Genomic DNA, 15790 nt, shown 5'->3' on the forward strand with positions numbered 1-15790 from the left:
TGTAAGTTGTTTCAAAGGCCAAAGATCACTCAGCTAATTTAAATAAGCAGCTGCTCTACTTTATTAAAATAACTATTGAAATGGTAAGCAGTTTAGAATTGCTAGTCAGGTGACTGCCATTAATGATGGCTAGCATCACTTGCAAACAAAATCAATTTGATGATTTATTTTAATATATTTCAGATGGCTGAGATCATGAATGACATCACCTCAATCCACTGCTGAGAGGGAGATACTGAACAGATGAAGTGCTGTTCAAAGTCAATGTTGCCCTGACTTAGGGGACAGAAGGATTAATGAGAAAATGAGAATCTGCCACATGGTGCTGCTGGGCTCCTCACTGTGGTTTCAATGCCTGCAAAGCCCCAGGGCCCCACCTGGTACCCTAAATGTGCATTATGTTTCATTACACCTTGGCCCTTACTATGCACGCTGACTACAAGTATCAATTCCTCTCATTGTCACACACCTCTGCCGTCCCACAGCACGCAACTGTGCAAACTCCCAACTCCAGTCTCTTCCAACACAAGGCCCATGCTGCTAAAACCACAGAGAGTAAATTATTTGTCACTCAACGGGGTGCCAATTCGGTTTCATAAGGATGACATCACGCCCATTTTACCAATAACAATGGCACTAACAAGAACTTGTAATCAACAAACCTCAGTCCTCTCCTAGCCCTGGCAGGTGCAACTCTTTTTATGCTAAAAATAAGCCAACATTAGCTTCAGCTCAAAACTATTTCTTTTATCACAATGCTAAGCAGAAGTTGGCTTCCATAAGGCAGTGCAGCTGCTGCTGCCAAGGCCGCTTCTGCAGATGCCTGCATTAATTGTATCAAGGACATACTGAAATAAGTGCTTATTCAGCACAATGGCTATTGGGGAGCAGCTGGAGGCACAAGACAAACTGTCTTGAAGGGAATGTCCCAGCCCAGTGTGTAAATTACAATGATGAAATACAAAGAGTCTAAGTTTAAGGGTCTAATATAACTGCAGAGCAGGGCAAAAATTTAGTGTTATCAGTAGAGTCCAGATCCAATAAATAAGGAAGAGAGACTCTTGCAGATTTCACCACCATTGCTTTTACTGTTGTGGGTGATAGTGAGACCCATTTCCACACAGCAGGAAGGGGGAACTCGTCACTAAAAATACCAGCAGTGTTGACACTGCCTCTCTTGTATGCACATATCATAATATAATTCCCCTCATGTGTAGGACTGTGTGTATGTGCACATTTGCATTAGTTAAGCGGCAATGCCAGAATGGCCTTGTTTACTACACATAAGCAACACTTGGCTGAAAACTGAATCTCTGGCTAGTCTTCTTCCTGGGGCATTTAAGCAGGCCTCCTATAAGCAAGCACTTGTCTGTTCTTTGGGCATTTCTCCTTCTCTTACATCGGGTGATCTTGGTGAATTCATGGTGATCAAACACTATTCCAGGTGACAGGTAATTACAGAACTTCTGATCATAGTAGTTTAGATAGGGATGGAGAAAATATGTTTGTACATACCCCTGGAGAAGGACAGAACATGACGGGAAACAACAGGGAAGGGTCAGATTGTGAAGTCACGTGCTTCTATCTCATCCTTTGCCTGTGTCTCTGAAATCATATTTATCATCTCTAGAAAAGTTCCAATAAGGATGGACACACCCATACATTAGTTGGGAAATTGGCCTGAAAGCATACAGTGGCTCCAGTAACAAGATCTGTCTGACTCCAATTTTTATGTAAGGCTCTGCACAAAGCTACTCAGGTGCAAATTGGAGCTTCAGGAAATTAAAAGTGCTTCTTTTGAGGAATTAAGAAATAGTTAAAAATGAGAACGGTAAGATGTGACTATCAGCCAATCACATAGTACAGGTAAAATTTACTTTCAGTTCAGATAAATGATAAAGGATGTGGGGCTTAAACAAGTAGGTGAGTTGCTAGGAACACTAAAAAGCATCCTCAGACAGGATTATCCACAGCTGTATTCCACCTGGAAACTAAAGCCTCACTGCTCCAGGAACCCCTTCCATGTCTACATAGAACTTCCAGAAAAATTGTCATCAGAGTAAAATGCTGTTACTTGATATGACAATATACAAGTCACAATATAATATGCATTTCCATACAATATAAACTAACTTCATATACACACTAAGAAGATGTATGAAGCTGGATGAAAGTCTTCCACCCAACTTTATCCTAATAGGCACAACTTGAATGGCCTTACCCCAGTAACTCAGCCTCACAGTCTAGAAAATATTATCTGTACAAACAGTTGAAGAATTAAAACATAAATTTAAAAATGAAAGAAAACAAATTACTGTATTAAACAGAAAGCAAGGCAACTCTTGTGTCCAAGTGGGTCTTGATGGTATCTGTCCCTTGAAACAGTTCTTTGAGGGAACCTGGTATCTGACAGCTCTATTAGCCCTGGAGCCTTATCCATCATGTTTATTTTTAATGGGTTTCCCTTACAAACAGCTGCCTAAGATGCTAGCTTTTTCATTCTTTCTTGGGCCTTTCGTAAATATTTGAAGCAACTACTCATTAACCATTGCACATCTATTCAGTCCTGCTGTATGGCCTGTGAACTGGAACTGGCTTTTCTTTTATTTTGCTATCTGCTGGCCCCCCCTGCTGTTTGGGTTCAATCTGTCAAGGTTCAAATTATCCTCCAACTGAGAGCTAATCAAGGGCGTCTGACCTGGTTTGCAAATAAACTAGGAACAAAAGTGGGTTTATTTTTTCTTTCTAGGGAGCCCTAGTTCTCATAAACTAAAGCAAAATACATGCACACCACGAATGCAATTGCTTAAAATTGGAAACAGGCACAACTGCCCACTGAAGATGGACTGGATTTACCAGGCGCTTCAGAGGTACCCGTTTTCAAGCTATAAATTCATTTTTTATAGAAATTGGTTTGCAAATACATTCCAAATTAAAAGTCACAGTTCATTTAACGCAAGTCTGAAGCATGCAGAGAATGTAGATTTGAAGCACTCGGATACCCCAATGAGGACGCTGGAGACTTCAAGTATCTCCACTGATGCCAAGCTTCAAGTTGCTGGATACACATGGCAGAATTAAGCTTTCTGCACCATTAATATCATCATTGTATCCACCTTATATAGACTTCTACACTATGAAATATGAAATAGTTTTCCATTTTAAACTTTCCTGTTGCTTCTGCTCCTGTTGTTACTGACAGGCCTCACTATGCACATTCTGGCCTGGCTCTCTGCAGCCCAGACTGGCTCTGAACTAACAATACTAACAATACCTGCCTCTGCCTCTGGCAGCTGAGGTTGCTCCACTAGCATTATGAATAGTTTCATGAACTAGTAAATGTGCATAAATGCAATATTACTAATACATCTCAATACATTAAGGTTCCAGAGATAGAAGTCACTTCTTGGGTCTGAGGCTCAGGGTTCTTTTGTTTACAGCAGCTACTTAATCTTAGAAACTGCACTAGGACAACAAAGCTGGGGGCAAGGGGAAACCTCAGGACATCATCCCAGAACATTATGACTGCAATTCTGTGAAGCATTTTCCTTAAATTGCTATCGGCTGACAAAATGACCAAGTTATTGTAATGCAGTTAGCTGCATTGCAGCAGCAATACATTTGCAGCAGCTAGTACCCAAATGTAGCACTTTCCCCAAGCGGGGACAAAAGACAAGACTGTGCACTGGTTGATGAGTGAGGAATTCTGCATTTCAAACTCTCAGATGACAAGCAGGGATAGCAAGCACCAGCACCATGGGCAAATGGAAGGATGTAATAAAAGGCCAGAGAGAGGTAAAGGTACAAAGATTACCTGGTACCCAGTTCACAGACAACATCAAGAGCCATAAAGCAGCATGACATGGCATGGCATGCCACTAATAGACCAAAGCACACAACAGTCATCAAAACATCACCACAAATGCAAAAGAAAAAGAAAAACAAGGAAAAAATTCAGAGATAAACAGTCATTCCTTCCACCTGGCTTATGAAATAACGTTTTTTTTGTGTGAAGATTTAGAAGTTTTATGTGGGTTTTCTTAGGATTAATTTTATTATTTTTAATTATGTATACATGTGTGTGTCTATATTTGGTGTGTTTGTGTGAATACTGGTTCCTGTGAAGATCAAGTAACAGGTGGTTGCCAGCAGCCTGACACAGGTGGTGGGACTCCACTCTAGTCTTCTGTAAGAGTAGTACTCACTCCTAACAGCTGAGCTATCTCTCCAGTCCCAGGTTAGTAGTTTAGATTCCTGGAATCCATGTTTAGGAAAACTCAACAGTACCATTTAACATATGATATCAAGAATTAGCTGATCCCTATTTGAGAAAAATCTGGTTTCACCCAAAAGATATCCTGCCAAAATTCTGTTTCCCTTTCTACAGTATGCTAGGTAACACTGCTACCATTCTGGAGGACCATATAACTTAGCACTCTGATATTTTATTAAAAAATAAAATCACCCTGTTTCATAAGTAGGACTTAGAAATTAGTCATTGTTGGTTCTAATATTCCAGCTTTAATCAGAGAAAATTCAAAATATAAATAGCATTGTCTTCATGTCCCAAAACCTCTACTTAACAGGCAGTCAACAAATGTTTGTTAAATAAGTAGCAGAAGCAATTAAGAAAAGCATACACACTGACCTCAACTAATGTGCCATTTAAAACATTATGATTCTCTTGTATTTATTCAAAGTAAGCTGTTTTAAAGGTCATCAATTTAAGTCAAGAAATATGCAATAAAATGCAAAATGTTAGGCAACGTGAACAAAAACACAGGTTTTCAAAATTTATAGAGAGAGCTATTTTTCACATGACTAAGATATTTATGTATTTACAAAAACACACATTACTTGAAAAAGCAATTCCAAAACTGGTGCTGGATACATTCAAATGTTGGGCTAATCACATTAGAAGTTATTTTAAAATCTTTATTCAATTTATTCTCCACTTAACACTAAGCCAAGCTCCTCCCACCTCCTCTTTTTTACATAAACTAATTACATAGTGAATTACATCTGAAAGTCAGTGCAATCATAACTAAAGGTCAGACCATTGAATATACGTTATTTCAAGTCTGAGAAATAAAGCCCAGATGTTACTACAGTGAACAAATATAGATATAAAAATGGAAATGAATTCACTTAGAGTTTATAGCAATCCCATTTTTTAAAAAGAAAACGATCTTTTTAAATCATTTCCTTCAACAATTCATACGTAAAAGAATGCCTTTGTTTTAAATATTCTCTATTTTGCTATTATTTGTTTATGCAATATAGATGGGTATATATTAATATTCACATGTGTCCAATCTATGTCTTCTCCCCTAAATGACCTACATCTGTGAATAATACATCTTTCCTTACCATTAAGGATTCAACTTGAGGGTCCAGACATGTACAAAATTCCCTCTGAGAATCATCTTCTACCTCTGGCTGCTAAGGCTTCCTATGTAGTTATGAGAATTATCACAGCATACAGCATGTACTCATTCAAAACGCATTCCCTGAACATGAATTGCAACAGGGGGATAAGTGAGGCAGCCCTCATTGCCAAGGTGGTCAAGTGGAAGACATAAGTAGTCCACTCTACATCTAGCAAGCCCCGTCACCACAGATTGGAGGAGGAGGAGGAGGAGGAGGAGGAGGAGGAGGAGGAGGAGGAGGAGGAGGAGGAAACAACAACAACAACAACAACAACTCTGTATGGCTGGGACAGACTATACTGCTAAATGACGTGAGATGATAACTGAAGAACAGCCATGAGACCAAGACATGAAGGGCCAAGCAAAAGACTTCATTTCCTAGGAACCTTCTACCTTGGATCACAGTGGGTAGAAAGACACCTAAGACACCATCTATCCCAGGCCTTAACCACACCAAGCAGTATAGCATCCCCATATGAGCAAAATCCCCAGACAATCTGAATATACTTTACAATGGGGAAGATACACTTCTGGTGTTTCTTCTTAAAAAGTAACCCAGGCATGGACATGTGAAACCATGCATGAGTGTGTAAATACATATACATTAAAAACAAGTTTAAAGAACACAAAGTAATTCTCAGGCAGTGGCTTGTTTTCTCAGGTCCTTCCTCCTTGTTCATTACTTTGAGTTTAGTCAGATAAACCAAAGTATGTTTTCCACTATGTAAGAATGTAGTAAGATTAGGATTATAGTTTTAAGACTGGCTGTCCTATCACCAGGAACTGTTAAGTGTGAAAAAAGCCCAAACTCACAGAATCAGTGATTCCTAGCTTCCAGTGTAAGGCACTGTGCTTACTGATAACAGTGGGATTGGATAACTGGACAGGACTTTGTCATTTGGATCAAGAACAGGATAGTTGCTGTTCTGCTTCCACAGTTGTTGGTTCAGTGACCTTAAGGAAGTCATTTATTTTTTTTCCTCCTCAGTTTTCCCATCTGGAAGCTAGAAGTAAAGCATACTTAATAGGCAAGCTTTGTGGAAGCTGCCAGGACAAAGCTGTGTCTGTGAGACTTGGAAGACGCTAACTACATGGTCCCTTCCTGTTTTGGGGGATCGAAAGGAGGGTGACGAAGAGGAAGGTCCTGGGACAACAAGACACTGCCAGAGAAGAAAGCTGCATTCCTTACAACTTTTTATCCTCTGTTACTTCACTGCTTTCTCTAAAGCACAAACAGTTTCTATTTTGTATCTTTCGCTTTACTCATTGTTCTTTTTTCTATTAAGTTGGTGGGAATACCTGTTTAACTCATCATTTGATTCTAAGAATTTGGCATGACAAGATGCCATATATTAAGCCCATAAAATAGTTGCCGGGGGGGGGGGGGTAAATGATTAAAATGATAATTTATAAATTAATAGGCTCCAGTGGCACTTTTCTTAATGTCATGAGCTACTTTATTTTCAGAGCAGTCAGTTTCAGAAAGGAGAGCAGGATCCTCCATCCTCCAAATGGATGAACAAAGAACCACATTGCAGGGAGTGTTGTCTAAGTCTTAACTTTTTATTGAGATTATAATGAAATTATATTTCTCCTCTTTCCTTGCTCTAAAACCTCCTATATACCCTTCCCTGCTCTCCTGAGAAACAATGGCCTCATTTTCATTAATGCATGAGTATACATATGACAAGGTTTCCATAAGTATCCTGTGCTGATCTGAAACTTGCCATCCTCTGATTCATCCTTCTGAGTCCTGGGACTACAGACAGGCACCACCTCACATGGCAGCTTATCAAATAGACAGCCATGAACTAGCCACTGCTAAACCTTTCAAGAAAAGAAGTGAAGGCTTTGGAGACAGAATAGCTAGTAAAGTACCTTACAGCAAAAGCATACTGAGCTGAGTTTGGATCCCAGAACACATCTAAAAACTGTGATGGTGGTGGGAGTCTCTAACTCATGACCAAGGAGGTGAGGATGAGAACACAAGAATCCTTGGAGCTCACAGTCTAGACAGCCTAGACAAACCAGTGAGCTCCAGGTTCAAGGAAAGATTGCATTTCAAAAATTAGGTGGAAGGCAACCTCTGGACTCTATATACATGTACACATGCATGTAGGTACACACACACACACACAGAGAGAGAGAGAGAGAGAGAGAGAGAGAGAGAGAGAGAGAGAGAGAGAGAGAGAGGGGGAGGGAAATGTGAGAAGACGGTGGAGGCGGGGCCCAAGTCTCGACTTTGTGTTTGTAATTGAAGATGTGATCTCTCAACTTCCTGCTCCTGCTGCCGTGTGGACTCCTATCACTTTGGAATCATAAGGCAGAAGGAACTCTTCTATAAGCTGCCTTAGTCATGGTGCCTTTTTACAGCAACAGAAAAGCAATTAATACAAATCTAATTAGTTCATTACCAATGATCAGGGGATTATTTCCATAATATAAGGCATGTTTGTTTTATAAAACATGTTTAAGGGAGTTAAAGGTCTCTTGATTCTGCTAATTATAAGAAATTCTGCTTTCAAAGAATCAACTCATTCTCATCTAAATACACAATATTTAAGACAGGAAATTTTGCTAAAATAATAAACTAGGCCCAGAAAAGATCTGGGCATTTATTCCCAAACTTGCTCCTTTAGTCTATTCAGACAACTTATTACAAAGTATCTTAGAATAAGTAATTTATAAACAGCATATGCTTGTTACTCATAGTTCCTGAGGCTGGAAAGCCACAAACAAGGGCCAGCAAATTCAGCACCTAATGAAGGAAGATTCATGCTCTGCTTCAAGGATGGGGGCCTCTGGCACATTCTCACACATGGAAGGATTCATGAGGCAAGTATCCTCCCAGGGTAAAAAAAATAAAAAAATAAAAAAATTTAAAAGTACATTCTCTACCAGGCCTCACTTACAATGGCATCACATTGTCTGTGCTCATGGCCTAGTTATCTCCCAATACAACCTCCTAAAAACATCATAGAGGGATTTCACAGGACCACAGGAATTCTAGATGTTTACAACCATTCAGACCATGGCAAGTACCTGGTGAAGCACCAAAATCTTTTGGGGTACATTTGTAAAATATGTCTTCTAAAAGTTTCCACAAAGAATGGATAGCTAGTGGATCCACCACAAAATTCAAATCAAAGCATGAATACCATTAAAGGGTGGGGTCTTTAAAAGCAAGGAAGGCCTTAGGGGCTCCTTTTCCTTCCCTTCAATCAATAAATCCAGATCACAAAGCCACAAGTTGCCACTGGAAACAAAGCCTGAGCCATACCAGACTGTCAGCAAGTCCTGGGGTGCCAGTTTTCAGAACTATGAGTAAATAATTTTCTGGTTTTGTAAACTACCAGGTCTGTGTCATTTTTTTTCTTTATGTAACAGTACCTTACTATATTGCCCTCGTTGGTTTGGAACTCACTATGAAGACCAGACTGACCTTGAATCCACAGAGATCTACTTGCCTCTATCTTTGGAGTGCTGGGATTAACAGTATGCCCCACTACTCCCTGCTATTTTGTTTGTTTGTGTGACAGTGCCTTACTATGTCATCCAGGCTGGTCTTGAACTCCAGAATTCAAGTAATCCTCCCACCTGATACCCCCTGCATAAACAGAAATCCAGGTATCTGCCAATATGCCCAGGAGTCTGTTGTGTTTTACTATAGCTGCGCAAATATATGAATACAGCAGACCTGACATGGGAATAACAGAGCAAATGCACACCTATTACGTGGGAAAATTCAGGTCAGATTTTTTTTGTTACCACACATAAATAGTAAATTTCTTCACTATTTCATGGAGTGTTTTGATCAATTGGTGGCATTAGTTAATCAGGATACTTCTCCAAACACAGCTAGCAAAATGTACAATACCAAGTTTACCACAAAGGTACTGGACTACCACAAACGTACTGTGTGGACATTTATACTTCAACAAAATTCTAGAATCCAGGGTTTAACCCTGAGTTTAAGATTCACATCTATAATTACTACCTCACCAATATTCACTTCCCTGAACTAGAAACTGACATATTAATAAGGTCAGGCTGGCTTTCATACTTTTGAAGGTGCTATCACACTTCCAGAGGAGAGAAGAAAAGTTATCTTCAATCTCAGCCTTGGCAAGACATGCCCCTGGTCCAGCAGTGGCACAGATGTCATGGGAATTTCTCTGCTGGGAATGAGACCTGTTCCACATGATAGAACTCATACTTGACACTATGATGGGAACCAAGAGCCTGTGGCTAGACAGGCCATAGCGCCTAGGGGAGATCCTACTTCTATCACTCTGCAAAAGGGATGTAGTATTAAATGACTCCTAAGAACATATCACTACACCTACAGATGAGTGCCTCTCTCAACCCTCATCAGAGAAGTTACTTTTTGCAGTAAATGGTGATTAAGTCAAAGACCCACAGTGGTCAAGGTGATGAGAGTAAGAGGCCACAGAGTGCTCATCCCTAAAGGGGGCATTTATATCAAAGGTCCCCCTCCCGGGACTCAGGTGACACTGCAGAAAAGAGCTGCAAAGATTGCAAGGGCTGGAGGCACTAGAAAATTACAATGGAACTATGTTTTCCAGATACAAAAGGTCAATTCCATGTGAATTCAACAGTGTTTGTGACAGCATGCACATACTGTGCAATGACAAGTCAAACAAAAGTCCCAGCATGAAGGGGGAGGGAGGTATAAGAGTACACCCCTATCTATGAGGTATTGACAATTTATAGCTTCTGGGAGGGGGAGATCAAGTTTTCTTTAAGGGTATAGTCCTGCTAGGTTGAATACATGCCAGCATAGAGCCCCACACTCAAAACCATGCACCAAACAAATTGTACCTACTGGTTTCTTGTTTAATTGAGGGCACAAAATTGGGTAGTTAGGAAAGGGGAATTGGGTCTTGGAAGTTGAGGAAGGTTGGTAAATATGATGAAAATACATTGTATGATATTCTCAAAGAATTGATATTTTTTAAAAGAACTAACCTTAAGGATGTAGAACCTAGAGTTCTCATGACTCTGACCTGAATCTCTACTATCAACTACACAGCCTCACACATACATGCACATAGACAGGCACACACAAGTATATAACTATATAATCACTCACTTCCTTAATCACTAAATAAATTTATTCATCAACTTTCTCTTACTCAACTATATTGTCACTGTTGGATTTTCCAACCTCTGGCTTTCACCCTCCTCTTGTTAATGCTATCAGAAATGATGCATTAAAGGGCATGTGTCAAGTCAGCAACCTAAATCAAACTTTTCCTTATATCACAAGCAATAAGAAATGTGTTAGAACTGACCAAGAGATATAAAGAGCATATGGAGGGCAACAAATAACAAGAAATACAGGAATTTATAACCTCTGCAGACAGCCAAGGTCCCACTAACAAACATTGTTTTTCATGCAGAAAATTGTGCTCACCATACGTGACATTGTGTAAGGGTGTTTACGGCAATTTAATATCCACAGGAGCAGGAGAAGAAATTTAATAAGTTTTCAAATGAAAGGAACTGACAGCCAGTGTGAGAAACTGCAGACTCTGCAGAATAAGCATGAGCTGTTGGCATCACAAAGTAGTGCTTCTTCCCAGAAACCTCCCACGAAGGTCAGGTTCAGAAACCAGCAGGTAACAGGATCGCTTTCACATCTTTCCAGGGTGCTTAAAATTCCCCTAAACAACCTTCCAATCTAACTTACAGCTTCCAAAGTTCACCAAAAGTATACCAGAAACAGAGCAGCCTCAATTCAAACTCTGAAAACAAACCCCCGGGGAGCTTGTGTCCCATTGTCACCCAGAATAATTTGCAAAACGCTATTAAGAATGTGCAAAACCAAAGCAAATGCCTATTTATGTGGAGCTAAGGTGCACATACCCAATACATAAAACAGTAGATACTTGTGAACTGTTAGGAAATGGTTTTCCACAGTTATTTCTCAGCTGTAAATCTAGGAGCCCAGGAAAGCCATCACCACTAAACATCTGTGTCATATAATCAAGTCTGTGTTCAATTAACTGCACTAGAAGAACACCTGAAGCCAAGTGGCACTTATTGTTCATTTCTGAACTGGGTTTTCCATGCCACATTTTCCTTACATGCCCCAAGCTGCACATGTAATTACATGAAGCATGATCATTTCTGTGTTAGCCACTCATCCAACATTTACTAAGCCCTGGCCAAACCCATACACACCACCACATATGCTTGAACCTAATGTCTACTACAAAAACCACCCGGGACCAATCATACCATATATTGATATCACAGGCTTGAGCCTATTAGTAGAAATACAAACTGGTCACAGAAAAATGCTCAAAAAATATGTGCTGAGCCAAAAGAGCAAGAGCCATATAGTTCCAATAATCACTTTAACTCAGGACCACCATATTCCAAATGGTATCTGAGGTCTTAAGAGTCATAGAGATGAGCATGGCTGATCACACAGGGCCAGTGGCCAGTGAGGTTCTACATAGATAGCATTGTTAAGTAGGCTAACTAGAAGGTAATGGCAGTGTTGGAAGTTGGAGAGAGACAGAAGGGCTACCAATTTGCTGACACTACTCTATATATTCAGGTATGTTTTCAAAATCCAAAGGTACTTGTTTAAATTTAAAAAAAATAAATAAAAGTCAATAAGCTCTTATCCCAAGATTTGTTTCATGGTTCTGTATACCTTACTTTCTATTATTGCAAAACCAGGTATAGTAATACATGCCCATAATGACAACATTTTTAAGACAGAGGCAGGAGGATCAAAAGTACAAGGTCATTCACGGCTACATAGCGAATTGTAGGCCTGCTAGGGCTTGTTTCCTTACTTGCACTTGGTACTTTTCATAAAAAAGAAGAGTGCCTTGAAACACAGTCCATGTGGTTTTAATCTTTTGAATCCCTCCACATTGCAAAGTAAGTACTCAATAACTGCCAGCTGTGTCTTCAGTCCTATCTGGATGATGATAAACGAAGCTGCTAAGTCTTCCAGTCCTCCAAACATGTATCTGTCTCACAGTACACTATTTATTTGCCTTCATGTTCTCATGAAATTACACAACTTTCTCCTGCCCTGTTTATCTAGACAGACCAGGATTCCCAGGCTGGTAAAATGATCTTGTCTCTTTCAAAGAGAGCTGCTTTATGCAGCTTTCATTTTCATAGTTCATTACATATAATCATTTAATGTGTGGTACTTAAATCCCTTCTAGAGTTGACATTGTATAGCAAATGAATGTAATCTATAGGAGACATTTCCTTGATTATTTTATTTGAATATTGCACAAATGAAAAGATAAGGGAATTAGACATTTAACTGCCATATAAATTAATAGAATGCCATTATTGGTCCCTTTTTTATATTGAAGCAAAATCATTATACAGTAATCATCACTAGAGGTGATAGGCAAATGGGGGCTTCATTCGGGCTCTACAACTGAGCAATTTGGATAATACAACAGAAAATCCAATATTGCTCCCAGCATTAACTACTCAACGTAGCAGGAAGCAATGTCTTCTCTTTGCTTTTCACAATTAATCTTAGCCATAACAGGCAGTGCTCTTTGCCAGCCTTGGGCTCTGAATTTGATTTTTCAAATTCCAACAGTAATCCTGAAATCACTTAGGCATCAAGAAATGGTCTTCCTGTTCTGAATACTTCATCATAATTTAAATTGCATCTGTAAGTGGCTAATGCTACTTACCTTGCAAGGGCTTTTCAGATTCATGAGGGCAGGAAAAGGGTGGGGGTGGGGTGGGACACAACACACAAATGAGATCTAGAAAAGCACACGATAACTGTGAAAACAGCCCATCCATCATCCCCACATTTTGATTCAGAGACAGGAATGGAAGGTGCTGTTTCCACACCACTCACCCTGCAAACACACAAAGGTTTGCTCCATCGAGAACACAACTGAAACTGATTGATTAGCTGCTAGAGAAAAATCAATACAAATATCCTAGAAAACACCAGTCTGTGAGTTCAATCTGGCCCCAACAAAGTCCTGGTCACTGCTTGACATGTTTTTCTAGATATCTAAAAATGTGGCTACAAGGAACCCAGCAATCCCAGTCCAGGGACCACAGCTAATCCCCATAATTTTATTAAAAAGGAAAAAATCCTGACTCAGCAGAGAGGAGGGAGACCAATATCCCAATACACAAATGTAGATCTACCTCAAAACGGAAAAGACTGAGGTGAGCGAGAGGAAAAGGAAAGCAGCTAAGAAAACAACTAAATATGGACAGGCTTTATGTACAAGAGAAATGAGGGTTCAGTTTATGAAATATAATCTTGACTTCAACGCTGCCCATTCAAAAGTTAGTAAGTGCACTTTTGGCAGGTAAATGCAGGAGCAGCACATTCAACACTTCAGGAGGGCATTTTATCCAGAAGGATATCCTGAGTAGTTTACTCTCTCTTCTGAGAGCTGCTTGCCTTTCAATTGGCCTTTAGTTTTCACATTCACTATGGAGACAGGAGATATGCTTTATAAATATTTCATTAATATGCTACTAAGGAAGAAATTACATTCTTATCATGTATCCTATTACATGACAAGAAACCTGGATTCTAATCCTAGTCTACACAAGTTTGGTTTTGTTTTGTTTTTAACATTTGTATTATTGACACTCAGAAGCCATTAAACGAAATTAGAAAAGGAATGAAAGAAAATGCCACTGAAACAAGGTATGGTGACACACATCTGTAATTCTAGCACTCTGTAGGCAAAAGCAAGAATATTATTACAGATTTGAGGCCAGCCTAGTCCACATGGCAAGTTCAATGACCCAAACAGCAAGAGCTTGTCTCAAAAAACCAAAAAGAGGGAGTAAAAAGAAAGGGAGGGAAAAGCAAGGGAGGAGGGGGAGGACCATTGTAAGCACAGGAAATTCATCTGTACTGATAAAGGAATTTCCTGGGAGCATACTGACACTTCATCTTTGAGTAACATTTCATAGACCGGTGATTGTTACTCACAATGGGGTAAGCCTTCTAAATCACGGTGGAATGCTTGTAGCTCAAAGTCACATAAGTTATTAAAGAATCAACAAGTCATAGAAAAAAGAAAATGTGACTTTCCTTCTATCATGTTGCCTGTAAAATTATCACTTGTGATTTGAAATTTTATAATTCTATGAGACTCTTAAAGTTTCAAAGTCTTTTGTAGAAACAAACCTAGCCGATGTGTTTACAGTTTGAGCTTTCAAGGTGATATTTCCTAGGATAGGACAAAAAAGTGCATTTTTCAAAATCAGACAATGAAAAGTGACTATCATATTTACATAGTTCATCTATAGAGAATTTATTCATAAAATACATTTTAAAGCAAAAGAAAGCCTACATTTGTTACAGATGTTACAATGATCTGCCCAAATTAGGTTTTTACTCCTGGATTCATTTTAAATTCCTTTACTGTAAGGAACATATCTACTTCATTCTCTTTCACAGAGCCAACAACTTACACATGTTTAGAATTGGTACAACAGATAATTCTAAATTGGCAGTGAGGAGAAACCCCAGCTTGAAGAGGTCAGACAGCCTTTTCAGATCACCTGGGCAGAGCAGTGTTTCAAGCCCAAACCACACAGTGGTTCCCTTAGTAAGGTATGCCTGGCCTCAGCACTATAGCAACAAGGCCATGTGCTACTCAAATGAGTCACCTATCTAAGACCAGGGTCGAGGTTTCAACTCTAAAATACAGATAACAAGCAGAATGAAAGAAAGGTAAAATGCCCTAAGGTAAAACATAGATGGAAGAGACACTGGTTAAATTAAGTTGAAAAAGCTCATGGGACAAGCCTAAGCTAAGGCAGAGCATTCCATAATGAATAATAAGTCTGTATGTTTTTATTTAGAAGCTGGCTGACAGACCAAAGAAAACTCCAACTACAGGAGTTGATAAATAGATCAATTATTTATTAATAGATTAATAAATATCCCATTAACAGACAGACACATGGAAAGGCAAGCAGCAGTTAAAAGTGCCAGCCAAGATGACCAGGTTCATAAAGGTTTCTATTCAAACTCTTGCCCCTTCTGAAAAATGCTTCCAGGAATCTTTCTGAAGAAAAGACAATCTCCCAGAACACACACACAAAAACTAACACTAAAAACTGAGTGTTATCAAGAACCAACACGCTGCCTTTGTTTCTTATCAGCACCTGGTTGAATGTGAACATGGAAAATGAGTACGTTAAAAATAAACGGTTAAAAAAATTGGTTTTCATGTCAGTAAATGATCCAAGGTTATGCTTTTCTATATTACATGAAACATTCCAAATTCATGTTGATAAAAGCTTTAAGCAGACTGACTAAAGAAATGTGTTTGGAATGCAAACATTGTAACATT

At 39.3% G+C, this 15790-nt stretch overlaps 1 protein-coding gene across 2 annotated transcripts in view; it reads right to left on the minus strand.

The window, feature by feature from the left end:
• Cdkal1 (CDK5 regulatory subunit associated protein 1 like 1) overlaps window positions 1-15790 on the minus strand; it is a 562780-nt gene that overhangs the window by 293828 nt on the left and 253162 nt on the right. The gene's annotated exons all lie outside the window — the stretch shown is intronic.

Source organism: Cricetulus griseus, chromosome 3 (genome assembly GCF_003668045.3).
Source record: "Cricetulus griseus strain 17A/GY chromosome 3, alternate assembly CriGri-PICRH-1.0, whole genome shotgun sequence".
Lineage (NCBI taxonomy): Eukaryota > Metazoa > Chordata > Mammalia > Rodentia > Cricetidae > Cricetulus > Cricetulus griseus.